General features: G+C 37.8%; 1 non-coding gene across 1 annotated transcript; it reads left to right on the top strand.

Moving 5' to 3' along the window:
- Nucleotides 1-6,188: 6,188 nt before the first annotated feature.
- On the top strand, nt 6,189-6,264 carry Trnar-ccu (transfer RNA arginine (anticodon CCU)). The gene has a single exon. It is a non-coding gene; the product is annotated as a tRNA-Arg (tRNA).
- The last annotated feature ends 10,125 nt before the right edge of the window (nt 6,265-16,389 follow it).

Genomic DNA, 16,389 nt, shown 5'->3' with positions numbered 1-16,389 from the left:
TATGACCTTGGTCTTGGGAAAGACTTTCTGGATATGATACTACAGGAACAAGCAACCAAGGTAGAAATAAGACAGTGGGATTACATCTATCCACAACATTGCAGCACAGCAAAGCAAATAGTGAACAAAATGAAAAGGTAGTCTGTAGAAGAAAATAGCTACAAACCAGTAAGAGGTAAATATTCAAAATATATAAGGAACTCGTGCAACTCAATAGCAAAAAAAAAAAATTAAAAATGGATGAGGGAACTGAACAGATACTTTCACCCCCCAAAATTCCTTCCTCTTGACTGGCATACATTATTTTCAGAAAAAAAAAATTGACTTTTTAGAGATTTAAGATGTGGATCCATGTTTGTCAATATTTAAGATCCAATGGTATAATGACTCCTTTTATGTGGACATTTAAATTTCCACACCTTACATATCATAACTGAGTTATGTCCTACTGGCAAAAATATTACCGGATGAGTTGTCTTGGATAGCTTAAGATAGAGGGAACAATCCACCGCATGCCATAAAAATTAAATGGAGACAGCCAGTGTACTCAAGAACTTAGTTTTAATAGCTCAAGGCCAGCTGTGCACACATAAAGACAAAAGATGTTTGTCTCTGACACATGCTCACAGGCACAGCAGGGTGTACTCCCCTCCCTCATTTAAACCTAAGAAATGATAGTTACATAGCAAAATTGCAAACTCACATTCTCTGTAAATTGGCAACACTAATTATTGTTAGAGAGCTGTGGGATGCAGTGTTCAATATTTACTGTGTGGTACAATTAAGGTGTTATTGCCAATTTGTTTATTTTAATGTCCGCTTTATTTATGATGAAGCATATTTGACTTAGTATTTGGAAAGTGAAATACCCGATTTACCCGACACACAGCACATTTCAAGTGCTTGGCTGCAGTCGATAGCTCTGTCATGAGGTTGGGATGTGCTTATCTGTAGGTACTGTGGAAAGTGTGTAGCTATCAGGGTCCTGGCATTTGTCTTGGAAAACAGATTCCTGGACCATTTTAGTCCATGTTGTGTGCTGAGTCATTTCTGCTTTCTCCCTGACTGATTGTAGGGGAGCTCAGTAGGGCAGCCAAATGACCTGCTTTCTAATGGACAGGGCTGCATCTGCACCACAGGAAAGCTTTTTTAGTGTTGCATTAATGAAAATATGCCATGAGGTCAGTACCTGTCCTAACAGGAAAGATTTCCTGGAGTGTTTATGTAAATTCAAACACCCCAAGCATGTCCTGAATTAGGAACCACATACTGATTTCAGGCTTGAGCCATAACAAAGGATATTTGAGCAGGGAGTGTGGGTACTGAGCATCTCAGAGGAATGGTTTTGAAACAGAAGCCAATTTCACTAGTAGCTCAAGGGGGTCTTTCTGAGAAGATGATCTTTTCTCTGATTCAAGCTGAATTAAACAAGCCAGAACTTGTACATATTTTCCTAGAAACTGTACATAATTTTACTAAAAAAAAAGGAAATAGGATGTCCTTGTACATGGTCATGTTCATGATAGTGGGTTGGGCAGGATCCATTACAAAGAATGTTTCCTATGCTAATATAACCTGAGACTTTTGAGGGGCTTTTATGTATTTTAGAGAGGCTCTAAGGCACATCAAGTATTCAGGGAAAATTTGCTTCCATCTAGCCTAGGGAATTATGTCTGCCTGACATTGGGTCTTAGAGGTCTCATGGGAACTCTTAGATAGTGCTCGCACATCCTGCTGATTTCAGAACAGGAATTTAGAGTGAGTCATCTCTTCTGACTTCCAAATTTGTCTTAACTTTGAGTTCTACATTGCTTTTATATTGGTAGACTGATGGATAGTAGACTCAGAATTTTCAGGATTGAAAACAAAAGATAATTGGAGATGCAGAAATGGCAGGGTTGAGGATCGCAGGTGACCGAGCAGTTGTGAGGGGGGAGGCAAAGCTTTGAAATTAGACACAGAATGGAGGGAATGGGGATTCAGAGAAAACCGAAAGGTAATCAGTTGGAGTCTACACAGTAGGTTGGAGTTGGGTAGAATTTAAGGCAGTGGAGTTAGGATAGGAATAAAGAAAAAAGAAAAAAGGGGACTGCAGAATCGGTGGCAGAAGAGGCAGCAGTTGGCACCATGGAGGCTGGCAAGGTTAGGACTGTGGTTGATGACTCAAATTGTTGTTATGGTTTGGATACAAATTATCCTCCAAAAACTCATGTGAGACAATGCAAAAAAATTTTTAGAGGTGAAATGATGGGGTTATGAGAGCCTAAATCTAATCAGTGCACTAATCCACTGATAAGGATCAACTGGGCAGTAACTATGGGCAGATAGGGTGTGACTGGAGAAGGCAGGTCACTGGGGGTGTGTCTTTGGGTTTATTTGTCCCTGGTAAGTAGAGCTCTGTTTCTCTGTTGCCATGTGCCGAGCTGCTTTCCACTGCCACCCCTTTCCATCGTGATGTCTGCCTCACCTAAGGCCCAGAGCGATGGAGTCTCCCATCTATGAACTGAGACCTCTGAAACATTGAGCCCCAAATAGACTTTTCCTCCTCTATTGTTCTTGTCAAGTCTTTTCATCACAGCCATACAAAAGCTGACTAAAACAATTAGACTGCAAGTTTTTGGGCAGGAAGAATAAAGTAGGGGTTGGTGATCCCCATTTTGCCCCATTACTGTTTAGGCTGACAGTCTATTCAGTACAAAGTTATTTTATTCCTTTTCATTCACAACCCTTAGTTGTCTATCTATTCTTCTGTCTATTCAGGGACATCTTGGGCAAGTCTGCTTGTTTCCCATGCATTTTTTTAAGTTAATAAAAGTCTAATCCTGCTTGTTTAGAACTTGATTTTTCCTTTAACATATAGGATAGTGTTTAAGAACAAGGACTCCTGAGCCAGAGCTAGAAAATGTGGGGGTTTTTTTGTTTTGTTTTCTTTTTTGTTTTTTGGTCACTAGATGGGTAAACTTGGGCAAGTGACCTGAACTGTCTTTTTATTTATTAAAATCTTTTTTATTTTTACGGACTGCATGTTGCTTCATTGTACACAAATGGGGTACAACTTTTCATTTCTATGGTTGTACACAATGTAGATTCACACCATTCATGCAATCTTACATATACCGAGGGTAATACTGTCTGTTTCATTCTACTATCTTTGTCTTCCACCCCCTTCCACCCCATTTTCCTCTACACCTTCCAAAGTTCCTTCATTCTTCTCTTCCTCCCATCACCCCCCTCATTATATATGACTCAGCCATAAAGAAGAATAAAATTACGGCATTTGCAGGTAAATGGATGAATTTGGAAAATATCATGCTAAGTGAAATAAGCCAAGCCCAAAAAACCAAAGGCCAATTGTTTTCTCTGCTAAGGGCATGAACTCTGTGTTCAGTTTCTTGTCCTTTACGTAAGAACACGACTAGTAGTACAATACCTCATTGTGGTGTTGTGAGGATAAAATTATTTAATACCCAGTGCAGTGCCTGGCATATGCTGTCATGGGTGTTGGATGTATATCACCTACATCGCTGTCCTCATGCGCTTGGGGTGCAAGACTGCAGAGGAAGCTGCTTTGTCCTCTCTCTTCCAACCTTAGTGTGTGGGAGTTGGGAGGTGGGAATTGCCTGGTTAGGAACATAACTTGCTCCCCTCACTGCTGATTTCTCTTGTGTATATGAAAGTAGTGTATGTGGATTGGGTATGGAGAGGGAAAATTGGGGGACAGGAGCATCTTGCATAACTGGATCCTGACACTGCTTTTCTGGATAATTTGCTGTCTCCCAAGGGCCTTTTGGAAGCTGGTGTCTGTCTGTGGAGCACATGTATAAATTCTGTCCAGGGTCCTGAAGGCCTCCCTTGAAGTTCTACATTGGTAAGGGAGGCCTCCTCCATTCCTCAGCTTCTGCCCCAAAGACCCTACTGCCTCCTGCCCCTGGTGACCAGTGGACAACCTTCATTAGCATCTTGCCTCATTTCCACCTAACTAAATGCCTTAGAGCATATCTGGGAATCTTAAAAGTAAACCTTCAGCAAACCTGTCTCAACAAAATCTGACATTCTGTTTTAGAATATAAAGGTATTTATATAGTAAACAGGTCTACATAGCACCATTCTGTCATGGCAAAGTTACTGGCCTAGGGTCATTTTTAAAATGGATGCTGTCTAAGAGGGCAAGGTGACATCACAAACACCAGAGGGGCAATACTTACATAATGGAAAAGCAGGTGAGATGCTAGTAATGAGAGAAAGTCTCCAAATAAGTTGTGCTGTGCTCCATGGGAGAATGTCAGCTAAACCCCATTTAAGCCCAGAGGTAGCTATGCCAGTGTGATTAAAAATAAATATATATTAGGTCTCTGTCCCCTAGTTCCTGAAACAGCTTCTAACACCTTTGTAATTTTTTTGAGTAATAGGGGTGATAGCAACTTTTGTTAGAGTATTTGGTCTTAGCCCTGGGTGCTGGTGCAAGAGCTTCTAAGACCCTTGGAATTTCCAGTGGGAAAATAGTACCTTTTTGTAAGTTAGTGAAATGACGGGTGGCTAAGTTCCCTGGAAAGCTTAGGATAGAGCATAGTTGTTATAATACAGCATGATTTAAATTGCCCCACCTGTGGAAACTTTGTAAAAATGCTAAGAATTGAGGCAAGCTTCCTGATAGACTCAGCTATGTACGTGGTGGATGCCCCAAACTTTGTGAGGGGCAGGAAGAGCTCCTGGATTTGAGGTCCTTCTGGACCTTGCTCTATGTTCCTCATTATCTGGTTCTTTATATGTAATTTTTTGGTAATATCTTCAAAACCATAATAGTAAAATGTCCCATGAGTTTTTTTTTTTTTGAGGAAATAGCAAACAAGAAGGAGGTTTATTTTATTTATTTTATTGTAAACAAATGGGATACATGTTGTTTCTCTGTTTGTACATGGCGTAAAGGCATACCATTTGTGTAATCATAAATTTACATAGGGTAATACTGTTTGATTCATTCTGTTATTTCCCCCCCACCCCTCCCACCCCTCTTTTCCCTCTATATAGTCCTTCCTTCCTCCATTCTTGCCCCCCTCCCTAACCCTAACTCTAACCCTAATACTAACCCCTCCCACCCCCCATTATGTCCCGTGAGTTTTGTGAACTATAACAGCAAATTATCAAACTTGAGGAGGGGGCTGTGGGAAGCCCTGATTTATAAGCAAGTCAGATAAAAGTGGGGGTAACTTGGGACCGTCTACTTGAAATTGGCATATAAAATGAAGGAACACTCTTGTGGGACTGAGTCCTTCTGCTCCAGTGATAACCCTGGAGAACACCACTAGTTCTGAGGAGAGGAATAAGCCCAAGCTTTGCAAAAGACAGATGTTGCTGCTCCCTTTGCCATGGTTTTCTCAAACTAGTCAGAACTAAGCAGGTTTAGAAAGAAGCTTACCTTTCAATGAAGTTTTCAGTTTTGACTCTGTGAGACTGGGTAATGTGAATTCTGAACTGAGAACGTTTTCTGGTTCAAATGTAACTTTTTGTTAGTCAGGATTAACCAGAGTAGTTTTGGTTTTTGCATGTGGTTTTGCTCTGGTTCAGGGAGACAGGAGGGCCATGGTGAGTTTTCAGGTGTAGTTGGAGGTGGATATAGTTGGTCTTTGATAGCACCCTTCTGTATTCCACTTGTTCACTGTAATGGTCACATGCTGCAAGTTTTAGAACAATTAACAATTTTATTGCTATTGCTGGTACTTCTAATGAATCTTACACATGGATTTATGAGTTAGATATCAAAGGCATATAATTTTGAGATGTAACCTTTTAAATTTATCTTGACCTGATAATGCTACTTTGGCTAATGATAAGGAAGCAGTAAGAAGAAGAAAGTCTCATGGGGTCTGTGCTGTGTCATGGGGAGCTGACTAATTCTGTGCTCATCTCAGGTGAGTCTGTACCACTTTTGCTCCTTTCTGCGGGGGCCCCGGTGGACTGTTTGCCAGGCTCCTTTACCAGCAGGGCTCTCACAAGATGGTTGGAAGTCAGAAGACAGCCCTTCTGCTGGTAGCGGGCATATGCAACAGGTTTGGGAATGGGAGATTGAGGGTAGTTTGTGTTGCTGGAAACTGATCCAGGTTTTGAGAAGCTAGTGCTATTTTGAAGATGATCATTAAGAACACAAAAACACCTATTGAAATAATCTATAAAATGGATCTTTTGGGGCTGGGGAGATAACTCAGTCGGTAGAGTGCTTGCCTCCTAAGCACAAGGCCCTGGGTTCGATCCCCGGCGCCCCCCCCAAAAAATAAATAAATAAAATAAATAAAAAATGGATCATTTAAGTAAAATTGGCAAATTTACCCAAAATTCTGGATTGATGCTTTTGATGCGCCAAGAATTGGTAAGAATTTTGTCTTCTACAGTTGATTATCCTGGGGAGACTGATTTTAATTATCCTCATTCCTAACTTGACCACTTTTTGCATGACTGCTCAAGTAATTCTTATCTTTGAAATACACAAACCTTGCTAGAGTATTATTGTTCTTTACAATTCTAATTTTTCTTAGGACATGATGTCCCTTTTATGTATAGCTTCAAGTTTTTTTTTTTTTTTCTTTTAATTTCAGGATTGTTATTTCCTTTTCTCTAAATCAGTGTTCTGCCCTATTTTATTTTCACCTTTTGGATAGCAAGTTATGCATACACCTTTTCTCAGTAATTATCACTTTCTAATTTTTTAAAAAAATTTACATTCATTTAATTTTTCTTTGTCTTTCCTACTGTGTTTCCCTTTCTGTACTTTAAACTCTGTCAAATCTCACTGCAAATCCTTAATTTTCATTTCCCACTATTACTAATGCCCCCATTCTCTGCTTCTGTTGGTCATGTTTCATCTCTTCCTAAGTTTTCCTTCATCTTTACAGTGAGCTCTTTGATCTGCAGTGTGATATTACTTAATAGAGGTAATTGCCTTCCTCTGTTTAAAACTTCATGGTATTAGTTTAGATGATAATTTTTGTTTGCCTTCATGGCCAAAGGTTTTGGGTGAAAGGTTTTTCTTTGTCTTGTTTATTCTTGTGATACTTAAAAAAATTTTTTTTTGTTTTTACAGACTGCATTATGATTCATTGTATACAAATGGGATACAACTTTTCATTTCTATGGTTGTGCACTCTTGTGATACTTTTTAATAACCCCTATTTGCTTTCTTTTTGATTTCTCTGAAAAAGTTTCTCAGTTGGTGAACTTTCGACTGCGACTGAAAGTTTTTCCCCCACAGCAGTCACTACTTATTAGAAAAGGGGCTTATGTACCATCTACCATCTCTGCTTCTCAGAGCCACATCTAGTCAGCTAAACTCCCAGTACTTACCTGTATAACCTGATCCTCCTTTGCAAAAAGGGACTTCAGATTTTTGTACCTCAGTGTCTGTCCTCCAGTTTCAAGCTCTGGACTATGACAGCTAATTCTGAGTTCTGCCCTTGCTCCTCATCCCACTTCTTCAAACCTATTGCTTAATCACTATTGGTTTTGGTAACTCTTCCATGTATACTTGAAATTCAGAGTTTTATCTGTATTTTAGTTTCACAGAGAATTGTTTGTGTTTCTTTCTTTTTCTCCTGTTTTGAAAATAGAATTCTCAGATCATGTTCATTATAATTACTTGAAATACCTATTAAAAATTCAGATTCCCAGGGTCCTTTTCAAGGTCTGCTAAAGCAGGATCTGTTAGGCTGGCTTCCAAGATTCAAATTCTGTAATATGAATCCACTGTGAATTTTACATACATAGATGTTGACAGCCAGTATTTCAGGGAATGAATAAATCATGACAGTTTTTTCAAGTTCCCTTTCTTCATCAAATATGGTTTGCAAAAAATTTGCCCCAGATATACTTAATGGTTCTGGCACTGTAGTCTTGTCTTGATATTGCTTGCTACTGTGCAGAACTTGAGTCCTACATGTGATTGGCTCTTATTTTCTCAGTCTGTGAAAGTCCACAGGAACTTCAACTCTCTCTGGGGTATTAGTCTATATGCCATAAACACTTTTTATTCCATATTGTCTGAAATTCAGGAAGTTTTCCCATCTTCTTGAGTTGTCTCAATCCCTGGTGAGTAATGACTTCAGATATAAATATTGGCAGCTGTTGGAGCTATATAATATATCCAAGTCTCTCGAGTACCCTTTAAAGAACTCCTAAGATCTACTCGGTGCATATAGCAGGTCTTAATTTTCCTATACTAAACCTCTGGTGGCCAGCTTACTAGAGTTGTGAAAATGGAGAAGCTTTATGAAGAGTGGAAGGGGAATTTGTAATTGTCTTTGATCTGTCAGCCATTCCACAAAGGACGGCAAGGACTGGGAATTTCAAAAGTGCAAAAGGTGGCATTTTGTGTTTCAAAAGTCTTGATTTTTGTCACACTTGGTTTCCTGTGAGTTGATCCCTTTTATGCTGTTTAGAGGTTGACTTCAAAATGGCAATTAATTAAAAGTAGAAAATTTAGTATCTTTTGAACATGAGTACTACTTTAGAGATGAGAGAAGTAACTGTCCTAGATTTATTTTAAAGTGATTTACTTTGAACTCTTTGACCAAATTGAGCATCATAGTAGGTTACTACTAAATACAGCTCAGATATTTTTTCTATGAAGATACATCTTAATTTTCTTTCTGGATCTAACAATCGAAATGGTGTATCGCTCTGTCCTCAAGAGTGAATGTTAACTGGAAAACATTTAGAGTGCTTGAGATACCAGAACTCAACCCTACCAAGGTGGTAGCATATTTAATAGTAGTTAATTTTTTAAGTCTTCCTCCAAATGGTATCAGATTTTAGTTTCTTAGACTATGTTGTCTCTCGTTGGATGTAACCAATGTGTAGAAGTTTGACTTAGCCAAGTCTTTGCTGGTGGGTTAGGGCACAAGGTAATTCCCAACAAGGCATATGTCACAGTACTTCCTAACACACCTGCCTAAGTGACATTTGTGGAAGGTATGTTTCTGTCCATAGTCAGCAACTCTTGAGAGTAGCAGTCCAACCCAGATGCTTAGGTTAAAACAGAATTTTATATGGAGACGTTTAGGGCCACCATGCCTCAGGCCAAAAGCAATCAATATATTGTGCAATATATGTTAGCTTTGGTTAACAGTGATAAGGGTCCGCATTGGAATTGTTCTTTCATGTACAAATCATAAATTTGGATTTAAATTCTAATATTTAGAATTCGAGCTATGTCCTGGATATTACAAGCTTCTATTTCATTTTATTTCATCCTTGCAATAAACATTTGTTAATGTTTACTTGACAGTACTGTCAAATGGAGACCGAGATGAGTTGACTTGCCAAAGGTCCTAGGTTGGAGTTTGAATCCTGGAAGGACAGGCTAAAAAGACACCTCACAAATACTACATGTCCTTTCCAGACTTTTTTGCTGCTGTACAGGAATACTGTGGACAAATTTTAAAATGTATTGAAATGAATTGAAGGTTTTACAGTGGTGTCTGCATTTTGATCATGGTTATTTGGAAAGAATCATAATCTGCATAGTCAACATGTGCACATTAAAGTTTGTCAGAATCCTTACTCTGGAACATTCTGGTCTTTGTACCAGAGACACCTGAAAACCGTGCCCTTGAGCAAGTTGTTTTTTCCTGAGCCTCACTTTTCACTGCTGTAGCATGGTGATAATAGCAATTTTTAAGATTGTAGAATGAATTGGAAATAATACTTGTAATGGGCCTAGAACAGTGTGTGGCATCTAGTAGGAACTTGGAAACTGGGAGCAGATGTTACTATTGACAAATAGGAAGTTCCTTTTTTTATCATTACCAATTTATTAAATTAAAAAAAATTAGTTATACATGACAGTTGAATATATTTTGATATACCAAACATAAGTGGAATATAACTTCCCATTTTTGTGGTTGTACATGATGTGGAGTTAAACTGGTTGTGTATTCACATATGAACATAGGAAGGTTATGTCTGATTCATTCTACTGTCTTTCTATTCCTATTCCCACTTCCTTTGTTCCCCTTTGTCTAATCCAGTGAACTTCTATTCTTCTCTCCTCCCTCCCCAATTTACTTCACTTAGCATGCTAGTGTCCTGTTGAAGTTTATTTAAAAAAAATGAACTTTTTTGTAGTTGTAGGTGGACAACATGCCTTGATTTTTGTTTATTTTTATGTGGTGCTAAGTATCAAACCAGTACCTCATACATGCTAGGCAAGTAGCTCTACCTCTGAGCTACCGCCCCTGAAGTTTTTTTTGTTTTTTTGAGGTACTATGCTTTTTGCTCATTATGGACAGCGATTATTGAGCTTCTAAAAAATCCACATTCTGTGCTCACACTATAAATGTGTTGAGATAGGCATACCAATTGGATATGGTAATGACAATATAAGTATTCTTATATAGTAAGTTGGTCAAAATTTCAACACAGTAATTTAGTTGGCTATATGATTATATATTTCTGTAAGCTTTCAGAAACTGAATAATGGTGAATTATTCAGTTCACATAATGGTGAATTATTTACATAATGGTGAATTCTCAGTTTCATGAAGAAATCAATTTCAATACAACTGGCATTGCAAACATGCACAAAAGTAATATTAAGAATTCAGATCCATCAGGCAACCTTAGTTGATCAATCAAGATCATTAATACTGCCACATTCATTTATCAATTTGTTTTGATTTTCCTTTTTTTTTTTTTTTTTAAATACACTTTGGAAGAATGTTAAGGGAAATCCCAGATATCATGTTATTTCTGTCTTTCTAAATGCATCTCAATGAGGACAGTTTATTATCACAACATTATATATAGCACACTTAACAGAATGAGCAATAGTTTCAGCTGTCCTGAAGACTGGGCAAGCAGGGCCTTACCAAAACTTATTAGCTTCACAGAAATTCCACTGGTTGTACTTAAAGTTCCTTAGCATTTGTGTTGAATCTAGAGCAGACTCTTACGGCCTCTTCTTTTCATGTCTTTGATCTGTGCAGAAACTGGGTCACATTGTGTAGAATGTGCCACATTCTGGATTTGTCTCTGTCCTTCTGGCATTTAACTTGTTTTTCTATTTCACAAATGAAAGAGCTCTAGTGTAGAGGCTTGATTATATTTAGATTCTTTTTTTTTTTTTTTTTATTTTCTCAAGAATAGTCAGATGATTCTAGGTGTTTCCTAAAGAGGCCACAGTGTTTGATTGTCCCAGTTTTTGTGATGCTGAAGTTGAGTAGTTTCAGGTACTGAAGGTACTGAAGTCTTCCATTAATGGTTATTGTTTGGTATTATTTCACTAGGAAATAAAAAGCATTTTTTCAATTCTATTATTTTTTTAAAGCGGCTTTATGGTGGTATAATTGACATGCAATAAACTGTACAAAAGCCACGTATAACATTGGAAGTTTGGACATAGGAGTACTAGTGAAACCATTGCCAAAATCTAGTTCCTGTTCCCCCTCTGCTGCTCCTCATTGCCTCTCTGCCCCCATTCCACTAATCTGCTGTCGTTACAGATGAATTTGTACCTTTCTTGTTTTTTTCCTAATACTCATCCTCTAAAAGTGAAACAAGGGTTGTTTCCAAAAGAAGCTTTAGAATAGTTGTTTCATTCAGCATGATCATTCAAAAAGTTAGAAAATTGGACTTTGCTACACGTGAGAAATGAATTGAGTTTTTGTTTGGCATGTAATATATGATTGATATAGAAAACAGGAATAAGATGATTCTAGAGCTTCCCAACATTGCTTGAACATTAGTGTTTCCTCAGAGAAGTCATTTGACTGATGTTCTTCCCCCATACAAGGTTTGCAGATCTCTAGGATCTGAAAGATAATAACAGGACAGGGATTTATTCTTTTTCCTTTATTATGTTAACTACCCAGGCTTGGCTGCTTGCATTACAATAAAACTTACAGCATTATTTCTGGCATCTACACAAACATTTTTCCTCTTTATTGAAACTGTAAGCAGGGTAAATTGTTCTTTGCTTTTCAGTTCTTAGATTTCAATTTATCTTTAGCTAATTATTTAGAGCAGGATACAATGTGTTGTTCTTCATTTGGCAGACATATGAATTGTGGAGCAAAGATACCTGATTCAATAGGACCAATAACTTTCAGACTGTCTGCCCCAAATCCTACCACTAGGAACACATTCTGATCAAAGTAATAACTCACGAAACTTGGCAGGATACCACAGAAAGGCAGAAACCCGGTGAGGGGCAAATGAAATGCTGCAGCTATGGGAAAAGTTGACCTGACAGTGAAGTAGGTAACAAGGAATTTAAAGATGAATGTAACATGAACATGATGGCAGCTTAATTTTAAAAATTTTCTGAATTCCTCTTATAAACAAAATAGACTAACAAGGATAATAAGTGACAATACCCATGGGTGTATCAACAAATCATTTTATTTTTCTCCTAAGCCCCCATATGTTTTTGGCTAAACTACCAACAGCAGTAGGACCTGTCTAGGATGAATGACTTTGCTGCAGCAAAGAGCAAGAACTGAAATGCAAACATCAAAAATCTCAATCCTGTAACTTTGATTACACAGTGACTCTATAGCTATGGGAATGATTTTTTTTTTTTTTTTTGGTCTCAACACTTACCAATTTTCTTCTATGCTATATCTTCTTCCACTTTTTTTATTACTAACATTTATGTGTCTGTGTGTTTTAGATGTGACTTAAGAGCATATGGGTAGAAGCAGGGCTGATGGTATAATTCCACACAATTATGAGTAGTGTAGATTTATTCGTTGACAGATCCATTCTGATTGTTCAGTGCCTGTACTATACCAACTGAGTTTTGTTAATGCAATATGGCAGTCTTGGTAGCTCAACCAGAGAGCTAAGGTTTTTTTCATGTGTGTGTGATTAATGATTTTAATTTCCACCATCTTACATAGTTTTTGTCACAACCAGCTAATTTCTTCTTTGATACTTTGTGGTAAGCTAAATAAAACCCCCAAGCCCCAAATGTCCACATCCTAGTCCCCAGAACATATTAATGTTGCCATGTTTGGCAAAGGAATGTTGCAGATGTGATCTCGTTAAGGTCTTGATCTTATCCGAGGTTATCTGGATGGGCCCAGGAAAATCACGAGAACTTATAAAAGAGGGATGGTCCCCAAGTTAAGAAATACAATAGGTCTTTAGAAGTTGAGAAAAGCAATGTCTTAGATTACTTGGGCTGCCATAATAAAATTCCACCAGGTTTAATCAAAGAAATTTGTTTCCTTACAGTTTTGAAGACTAGAAGTCCCAAGATTGAGGTGCCAGCATGGTCCATTTCAGGTAGAGGTCCTCTTCCTGGCTTGCACATGGCCACCTTCCTGGATAAGTCCTCAGATGGTGCTTCCTTACACATGGTTCTTTCCTTTGTCCCTTCCTCCTCTTGTAAAGCCATATGCCCTAGCAGGTAAGGAAAGACTCACCATTACGACTTCACTTAACCTACTTGCAGACTAAAGATGTTATCTCTAAATACAGTCACCATTCTGTGGGGGGACACATTTCAGTCCATAACAAGCAAGGACACAAATTGTCCCCTAGAGCTTCCAGGTGGAATTCAGCCTTGCCAAGATCTTGACTTTACATGTCTGGCTTCTGAACTATAGGAGAATGAATTTCTGTTATAAGCAGTTAAGTATATGGTTATACTGGCAAGAGGAATACATTCCTTTTCATAGTTTTTGGTGACTTTTCAGAGGGGACAAATGACCTTTGGAATTCCAACTTTTCCTGGAAACTTGATACTCCTCTGTGAAACTGCCCACCACAGTGAGCCTCAAGTTTGAATCTGCTCTCGGGGACTCTGAGAGGTCATCAGGAGGGAAGTTAGAGGTCTGGCACTCTGCAGAACCCTTTGTAGTAGAGTCCCTGTGGCATTCACCTACCTCACATTTACTCTTAATTTTTGGCATCTACAGATGATTTCTCTGCCAGCTTGGCAAACCTTTTTACCAAAGGTGTTTCAAATATTTTATCCAGCATTTTAGCTGTTGCAATCTGGAGGGGGTCTTTGGGGTGTGGGGTCTGTCATAATGGTGGAAATGGAAGTCTGGGGAGTCTTTCACAACCATTTTTCAGAATTATTCCTCCTCCTCTAGGCAGGGTACACAGGCCTCATTATTTGAAATCTTCCTTATTGGTTCTCTGGAGCTTGGGAGTTCTCAAGCCAGGATTTCTCAGTCAGCCTCTTATCTGGGAAGAGGGAGAAGTTAAACACTAATGACTTCTATCATGGGCTTGTTAGAGACTCTTTTTCTAAGCAATTCATTATCTGCAATTCATAAAGTATTTCCTGGGAGGGAAGAATTTGGCAGCCAAGTTTTTGCACTTCAGTATGTGGCTCTGGAAACTGACCCTGTTTATATGTTGTATCCCAATTATCTGGTGGGTTGTTCTTAAAGATTTTAGTGGTTTTCTTCTTTGTATCTTCTAAAGGCAAAATCTGGAGTAGAGACATGGATTTCACATGTAACTGTACCTATCCCAGAACTTTTCTTCCTCTTTGACTATGTGTACGTTCTTAGCTAATTCACTCGGGGCTTCTCTAGTTCTATCAGGGAAAAACCCTGGAAATGATACAAGGAAATGAAGCAGGAGGAGGGGCAGCCAATAAATCATCTAGGTAATTTTTTCATTCCAGTTTGACTCATCTGAATTAATAAGGAGAACTTTATCTTTTCATATTCAACATCCTTTAAAACTCAGTTGTAGTACTGCTAAGAACTGCATTTAAACATTCTTTTTTTTTTCCATAATAGTATTGGTTTGGTAATGGCTTTAATAGAGAGGCATTGTGGTTGAGTCACCGATAATACATTTTTTTAAAGTGCATTTTCTCTAAGAATGTCACGACAAGCTATTAAAATGCTTGAGAAATAGAGGATGAAACCTATTAATACTTGAGTGGAGTCGGAATGTTCCCATTTTTAATATAAGTGGCAAAAGCCAAATAAATGTTTGGTGTTGTTAGATTACAGAATGAGTTTAGTGACAAGCTGGGGACATGGGAACAATGTTAATGAATACACTTTTTTTTCTTGTGAAATAGAATATTATCTGGAGAGTGAGGTAATTTGAATTAGAAGAAATGCCGTAGTTAAAATATACATGTGCCAAAGAAATTTGGGGTAGAAATACAAATTGGGGGTTTTTGTCTATTTTTACCATGAACATCAGAAAAGTGACTACATTATCCGTTTATTATACATAGATAAACCCTTTTGAAAAATTGTTGCTGTAGCAACTATATTTAACTCTTAAAAACACTATACAATTATTGACTTTTAATCTTCTATAGTACATAATGGATAATTTATATAAAACCTGATTTTTAAAGGTACTGTTATATGATTTAATTCCACTTATAATCCTTATTATCTAGAAAACTAGTTTTCTGTATTTTTCTTAAACTACAAATTATTTACTATGAATCCACTTTGTCTCTTTAGAAGGCTTTTCTTAACACCATTTCTAGTATTATGTAATGCTGAACACTACTGTACTCAAATATATTTTACTCTCTGCTTGGAAAATATTTTGTTAGGTCCTTTATGAGTTGAGGTAATCAAAACTGAAGGCAGTAGTCAGGAAAAGACTTTCAATAATTTGAGTGTAATGTTCTCACTACTTTTTATATCCCATCCTCAGTATAGTTTAAATTTTATTTATCTATCCTTGAACTGCTCTGCTCACTGAACAAATGTTTTTTGCCTGGAGCTGGTGCAGCTAATTCAGAACAACGAGTTGAATTACAGTTAAATTGTTGCTTGCATTGTGCATTATTATGTACTTTGGCAAATTTCAGGTCCTGATATCAACTTCCTGAAGACATTGCTGATTCCCACTCTCAGAACTAGGTGTATTAAAATAGGATAGCTTATGCAAAGTCTGCTCTCCCATGTGCCAGCTCCCCCTGCTAGACCTGGTCTGATGGTGGTAGATGGTGGACCCTGTAGCTAGAGCACTGCATATCAGTATGTCCACTTCCACCTCATCTGTCACTTTATACTCGCCAAGAGTCAGTATGGCTATTCTAAGTGAAATTCCTACCTTCCAAAGCCGAAGAGAAAAGGAGTATAATCTTTACAGAAACATTACATAACAGAAGTAAATATAATCAAACATTGGGTTTTGCTTTATCCATAATGTGAAAAGTTGGAAGACAGTGAAGAAACATCTATACACTGGTTTCTTGGACCTTTCTATTGTGGGTCTAGTCCACTGGAAAAAGTCACTGGAAAAGTGAGTCCTGTAGCCCAAGAATCTTATGTGCATGAATCTTAAAGTTCATTCATTAGGAAAAATATATAACATTTTTGGATATATAAGGATTTATCATGTACCACGAATTCTATCTAAAGGAAGTACTTTGGGATATAATTGAATCAAATGACAGAA

This window comes from Sciurus carolinensis, chromosome 12, assembly GCF_902686445.1.
Source record: "Sciurus carolinensis chromosome 12, mSciCar1.2, whole genome shotgun sequence".
In the NCBI taxonomy this organism is placed as follows: Eukaryota; Metazoa; Chordata; class Mammalia; order Rodentia; family Sciuridae; genus Sciurus; species Sciurus carolinensis.
This window is presented reverse-complemented; position numbering and strand designations above follow the sequence as displayed.